The sequence below is a fragment of the Clarias gariepinus genome, chromosome 16, assembly GCF_024256425.1.
Source record: "Clarias gariepinus isolate MV-2021 ecotype Netherlands chromosome 16, CGAR_prim_01v2, whole genome shotgun sequence".
NCBI lineage: Eukaryota > Metazoa > Chordata > Actinopteri > Siluriformes > Clariidae > Clarias > Clarias gariepinus.
Genome location: NC_071115.1, coordinates 20,200,568 through 20,207,986, shown reverse-complemented (window position 1 = coordinate 20,207,986; position 7,419 = coordinate 20,200,568). Strand labels below are relative to the sequence as shown.

The window sequence follows — 7,419 nt, the reverse complement described above, 5'->3', positions numbered from 1 at the left end:
GGGCCATGAAACTTGAGGCTGCTCTACCTGCTGGTGCCTGTCCTGGGTGAGAGAGAGGAAAGATCAGCAGGTAGGAATTCTGCCTTGACAAAGTCCTGTCAGCACTTATAGTTGCTATGGCAACCTTGGAATGTTTTCTTTAATAATAGGTAACTCGGCGGCGGCATGCTCATCTATACTTACTAATCCTTTTAGACACCTGTCAAGCAATACACACACACACTCTCTCTCTCTCACATACAGATGCACACACATACACGATTGACACACACTGTTCAGCACTTCAATCCTGCATACAGACACCGGAAAGCTCAAGTTCATCTTTCAAACACAAAGGAGCCTATAGGTGGAGGGGAGGGGCAGATGACAACACTGTGACAACACATTTTTTACATCCTGTATTTTTCGGACGCAATGCTTGATACACTTCTTTTGAGACTTGAAAACTCGGAGACTCTGAGACTCGGAGGGGTAAAAATACCCCTAGATATCTTGTTAGAATGGGAGGTAGGGTTTTTTTTTTTTTTTTTTTTGGAGGGCATGACTATCTCTCAGGCAAGATAGTATCAGAGTGTCTATCAGTTCACTGGATGGGGAGGGCTGAGCAGTTTTGCCTTATTGATGCAGGATGATTACACTAGGCCAGGGAGCTGAGGCTTGCTTTGTTGTGCAGCCAGCACGCAGGGGGTCCAATGAGGTCTGGCAATGGCTGATCACACAGATAAAAGCTTCATATTGGAGGCACAGACAGGGTAACCAGACTTTTTTTCTATATGGTTCTGTAAAGTATATATTGCAAAGATTAGGAGAGGGAGAAGGGAATTAAGAAAAGGGATAACGGACAAAAAATTATATAAATAAATTGCATATACTTTAAAGACATGTGTGAATCATGGTGGTTTGCCATGCAGTCATCAAAACTACCAAGAGAAAATGTTATCCATCTTTTCCAACACCTGAACTTTGGAGCTACTTTTAGGCTTTTACTTTTTTACTTTTACTTTTCTTTTGTGATTTAAAGATAGCTGGGGTTAGTAATTTTCACCTAACAAACCTCGGTACTGTGGCATGCATATCGTCTACAGAACTAGATCTTTGATTTTTTTAAGTCCTCTTCCTGCTGTTTAAAGCTGTAAATGATATGTGCACCTCTGCTTTATAGCTTTTGTCTTGGCATGGGAAATGTAGCCCATCCCGGGGTGCACAGTGGACTGAAAGCCCTGGTCGCTCTGCCTCCCTGACCTGTGTCTTTGTCCTTCCTCAGAGGCAGGGAAGCTCCCACAGCCTGATGGCATACTACAGGACGTTCACCGACGAACAACACACTCCTGAGGAACCCATACCATGGGAATCTGGCTTGCACAATTAAGCACCATGGCCATTGTGCTGCAAAGTGCTATTGCTGCTTCACCCAGGAGAACAAGATAAGCTTTGTTCCACTTAGCATTAAAAACAAGCAAGAGATCAGACAGATCTATCCTCGTAGTTTCTCTTAGCACATGCTTCTTCTTCCAACCAAGGCCAAACTAGGCTTACGTGCAAGAAGGTGGTGCAGTAAACTAAAGGGAACCAGTAACATTGCAAGAAAGCAACACAAAAAAATAAATTAAATAAAAACACTCTGCAGAACTACTACAGAAGGAATAATAATAATAAAAAAGGATAGGGCTGGGAGGTGTAAAAGCGAAATCCGACACCATCTACAGTACATTTCCATGCATGGTGTAATCCGACATGTTTCAAGGGGCAGTTAGGGGGCCATGCTGGTTAAGTTTTTTAACGAAGTAGTGGAAAAACAATTATTTCAGAGGGAATGTTGAATATTTGGCGTGGTTGAAATTTGAGCTAATGATTTAATGCATAAATCACGCTTATTTAAACTGAACTAGAAATAAAAAAGGGTGTTGGCTTACCCATTATGTATGTTACACAGGTAACAAGATCTTACTGATGTTTTCAACTGTAAGACTAATAAATAGTAAATATAACTTTACCTTGTGTCTTGGGTTCTTTATGGTAGCTCCAGTAGCTATCACGCTCCTTGGCGCCATCAGGATTTATGCCCCTTATTAATGTCTGGATAATGCCTGAGAAGATTTATTTCATTTCAACCATAGACTGCATAAAAAGAAATAGACAAACCCTCCATGACGTCACCCATAGGTTTTCTGTAGAGCAGTTTTGAAACTCACCTGTGGTCATCACAATCTTTGCACGAACTATCAATGTTTTCTCAAAACTTCTCATCCAAATCAAATCGAATCAATTTTATTTGTATAGCGCTTTTAGCAATTGTTATTGCCGCAAAGCCGCTTTACACAATCAAAATGATTATTTAAGTTTACATCAGTGCCTGAATAAATGGGCATGAATTCCTACAGAAACACTTCAAAATCTTGTGGACAGGTTTTTAAAGGAGAGTGAAAACTGTTATAGCTAAAAATGGGGGCCCAACTCTTTATTGAAGTACAGTATATGTATATGTCATTGAAGGTTTGGCTAAATACTTTTGTCCGTATAGTGTCCGTAAAATACATTTTTAAATCTTATTTAATTCCACAGTTAGTATTGTAATTATGGCATCATCTTAACCCTAACATTGACACTGGGTCATAAAAGTAATAAGAGAGTCATAACAACTAATTGTTGGGTAGTTGAGTGAACCTCTCTATTCCCCGAGAACAGGAGTGTGACTGTATTGTAGTGCTGTAAGACACTGCTGCCTGCATTCACCTCCTCCTGTGGAACTTTGCTCATTTCTGCCAATGTGTTTGTTTAGCAGTTTATCCTAGTCCTGTCTTTAGCTCACCACCATCACATGTAGTCAATCAGCAATGCCTCTGACTAGCTACAAAGGGTTCATGTTTCTTACATGGACAGTGAAAGTTTCAAATACAGCAGGTGAGCATTAAAAGCTGCTTGGCCCTGTTACTCAGGTCTTGCTGCTTTGTCTACATTTGAGCTGTAGCTTTGTGTTCTGATCTCTAAATCAGCCAACAGCCCAGAGCACACGCATCCCCGGCCAGCCAAATCCCAATCCCTACAATTTGTTCAATTATGGGAACTGGGGTTCAAATTTCTTCTGAGGAATCTACAGTTTCCAGTCAAAAAGGAAACTGTCGGGTGATTTTTGGCCAAGCGGGATATAGGCATAATCCAGTGGGCAACAGGGCAGAAGGAAAGAGACAGTTTTCAGATGGAGAGAGAGGGAGGGCCTGACTCCAGAAGGGAGGCATAGCTCCAAATCTGTTGCCCCAAGGGAGCTTTGAATAGCCAGGGACCAGACATTGCCATACTAGTGTTGGTGTCAACAGTAAGACTAAGCACACACATGCTTGCATAGTCCACTTTAATGTTCACACTTGGCGTAACCCAAGAGAATTTTTCCAAGAATACCAATTAGACCCATTTTTGAAAATTTACTTCAGAGAGAGAAAAAAAATCCATCTGTTTCTTGTTCATTTCTTTTCTGCTTCCATGACAGTCATAAAAGGTATTAGAGGTTGCATTTATAATTGAATAAAATAAACTATTATAATGTATACCATAAAAGCTACTTCAGCATTTTTCATGGACTGTATAGCAAAAGTAATCAAAAATAGCTGTATACTTTTTTTTAGGACTAGACAGAAGTTAATCGTCTGTCCATTACCACCTGATAATTAAGAGCTATAACAGTCTACAGATGGTTTGTATGTGTAGAGTGTCTAGCACCCTGGCCAAATAAAGAGTGACAAAAACATATTTCAGATCTATTCACTTATCTTGTATACTGCTTATCCTGTGTTCAGGATTGCAGGGGTCTGGAGCTGGTCCCAGGAGACACGGAGCACGAGGAGGGCACACAGGGCAAACACTATGGGCAATTTTGGAAACGTCAATGAACCTAATCTTTATGTCTTTGGACTGTGAAGGAAACCCACTCAGCACAGGCAGGACATGCCAACTTTATGCACACAGACCAGAGGCGGGACTTGAGCCCTTGACAATGGCGGTGGGTGGCCACAGTGCTAACCACTACGCCACCATACCACTTTTTCAAATCCAATTATGATTGATTATTATATGTAAAACATATTTGAAAATGGTGGTCATCAATCCTTCTTATAAAACTGACTTACATAGTTTATTACATAGTTGCCCCTTAAATTATCATGAAATGTTTCATTCTTCATTCTTTTGGGTTAAACAGATATTTTAAATCAAATATTTAATTATTTAAAAGCAATCATATTATTATTTTCATATAATTTTAACAATATATTATTGCCAACACTAAGCTTTGACTATCCTGCTTACACAACTGTCAGTCACTCAAATTTTCACTTTAAGGTGACACTAACAGCAGACTCTCACATTTTCGATCCTCTTTCACTTCTCAACCACAATGTGATGTCACAGTGGGTGCAGTTTTCTCAATCTAACAGAAGCGGTCACCGTCTGGCCATTGTTCTATTTGGTGCATAGTCGTGTGGTTGTAAATTACCCAGTCTTATTGCATGTAAGTTGGGAGACTCCAGTTCTTCTTTCTTAAGAACAAGCTAAGAGGTTCTAAAAGTAGCTGTCGATATCCCTTTTCACAGTGCGGCTGCATGAGAGCCTCTTCACCTTTCCCGTTCTCTTCAAGGCAAAAGCAGGGCTAAACTCCCTATGCTTTTTTCTACGGAGGGAAATTCCCTAACACTTCCCTGGTGTCAACCAGCAGTCCCCTGGCTTTTCTTTGGCATCTAGTGAATTACATTTACATTGACTAACCCTAGACCTTACAGAATTTAAAGTTTGTACTTTTTTTTTTTAATAAACAAATAGAGATTTCAAAAGAGGTTTCAAAAGAGCTTGTTTAAGTTTGCATCTCAGAAGAACCATGCATGCATTAATATATGTACATGCATGCTCTCTTCTCCCTTTTCTTTTTATTCTTTTGCTTCTCTGTGTTTTCCAGCAGAGAAGCTTGTTTAAGAGACGTGGTGGCAGCAGCGACTTTGGAGGTTCCCAGGGTAGATTTACGGTGAGAACCCATCCTGAGAACAAACAGACAGGAAGGGGCACTTGATGCACATAGAATACTAATCACCAAACACCCACCCACACACTATTTCACTCAGGGCAGCTGATTGCTAAAATCAGAAATGATGTGTATCTCAGAACACACATTCACCTGTTAGAGATTGGAGGTGTGTGCTTGTCTTTATATATATATATATATATATATATATATATATATATATATATATATATATATATATATATATATATATATATATATATATATATATAGTGACAATTATATGGTATTTAAATGTTATGTAATAACATGGTACTATGTAGAAATAAAAGCAGCATTTTGGCTTTATCTACTGTATTGAGACAATTCTTATACTGGCTAGTTCCTGATTGCATTTTAGATTTCTTGGCAGCAGGATAGGATAAAATTGTAGCCTGTCTGCAGATTTCAGTGAATTGGTTTGTGGAAAAAAACGAAGCTAATGTTGATGTGAAGGTCATATGGAAGGTCGGCATTGCATTTGCTGATCCTGGCTAATCCCGCTACCACTTTCTCAACTTTTATAATCCTATTCTCTGGTGACATAATAAGTCAAGATTAGCTTGTGGTGAACACTGGTGGTGCCTCTCGCTCCTCTGTCTTTAGTGGGAGAGAAGTAGATCAGCTGCCAAGAGGACATGATTAATGGTTGGCTCTTGGTAAACCACACCAAAGCTAGCCTTAGGAAGGCAATACACCAAATGCAGGAATGTACAGAAAAGCCAAACTTCAAGAGCCTGGCCACCTAAATTTAAACTGCTCACATATCCAGGCCTGCCAACAGACAACACAGGCTAACTCAAAACGCAAAATATTTACCATAATAAGCTTTTTGACTTTACAGAACTATTTTGATGTTACATATCACAAATTTGTCCTGGATGCTTTGCTGGCACTGTAGGGCATTACATAAATAAAAAAATAATAATTTTAGCATGTATTGCCACTTTGATAGTTCAAGGTGGTAGATTAGCATGGGCTCCCACAAAGTCACCTGGACTTTAGCACATGGCATAATTTGCCTGCAAAATACAGACAACTTTAAGCCTTTTTGCTTGCAGCTACTGTACCAGCAAAGATATTCAAGAGAAAAAGGGAGAAAAAAAAGAGAGCCCAAGAAGTGACTGCCCGAACTGTTCAGTAACTGACTGCTATTTAGGGGTCGCTGTTAGTGTGGAAACATTGGTGTTATTAAAATGTATATAGGTGGCCATCAGCTCCCTAAAGGCGGACTTCCTCTGCTGTTATGCTGTAATATGAAAAATTGTCTTTGCAAGTGGAAGTGTCTTTCAGACCAAACACAAACATTTGTCAAGTGTATTCTACCTCCAGAACCACAAGATGTTCTTTGGGCTGTGGATCAAACAACAAATGACTTAGTGGTGAAGGTTTTATGGTCATTATGTGATGCTGTGCAGCTGTGATTTATTGAAATTTCCACTGATGCTCTGTTCAAAAGAGGAGACATGTTAAATCATTCTCATTGATCACTCAGGTTTGTTGACGGTGCAGTGACTTTTGGCTTTACATCCCAGGGAGCCCTCATGTCTGTGTTTCCTTCTGGCTCTCCCTTTTAGTTATGCTGTCATCGTTAGTCCTGTCAGAGTCCCTGCTTGTATTCTGCACTAAATATACTTTGAGCGTATCCGTTCTGAGACAGTGAGTATATGAAACTGTTTTCTCTCTCTCCCCTCCTCCCCTCCCCCTCCCTCTCTCTCTCTCTTTCTCTCTCCATTGAACTACACATAGCACTCCTGAGTTGCCAGTGATTCCGGTCCCTTCTGCCCTCTGGACCTGTCTGACACATCCTGGTGCCATGCTTCTGTTTGGTGTTCTTGTCGCATGACGTGACTGGGGATGGTTACATATGTCCAACCATGAAGATGGTCTTTGACTTGGCTGATTCAGGCAATTTTACTCTGATGACTTGTGACTTCAGTTGCTTAATATTTTAGGACTGAAATTCTGGCTTACTCATAATGTCTGACAGTTATAATTTATACATCTTTCCTCATACTTTTTGACCTTATTTCCAGGTTTTTGCAACAATGTCTATTGTTAAAAGTACTATATAAATTAATGGGAATTTATTTAAATTGAAATCATATCTGCTAGATTTCATATTAACTATTGAATTGATTATTCAGCCCCCATTTTTGTGACTGCATATAGGGAAATGTATGGCACCAGGAAAGTTGTATTTAGTCTGCACTTGGCACCATGTGTTCCAGAAAGCAGCCATCCATTGAAAATAGGTCTAATTATTTAGCATGGCATGGTTGCAAGTGGTGGCCCCACTTCTTAGCTGCAATCCGAGTTCCATATGCAACGCAGTTAAGACCCCCCCCCCCCTCTCTCTCTCTCTTTCTCTCTCT

General features: G+C 40.0%; 1 long non-coding RNA gene across 1 annotated transcript; it reads left to right on the top strand.

Moving 5' to 3' along the window:
• Positions 1-3,470: 3,470 nt before the first annotated feature.
• LOC128544223 (uncharacterized) lies at positions 3,471-7,137 on the top strand. The gene is made up of 3 exons (XR_008365773.1): positions 3,471-3,994; positions 4,946-5,008; positions 6,794-7,137. It is a non-coding gene; the product is annotated as an uncharacterized LOC128544223 (long non-coding RNA).
• The last annotated feature ends 282 nt before the right edge of the window (positions 7,138-7,419 follow it).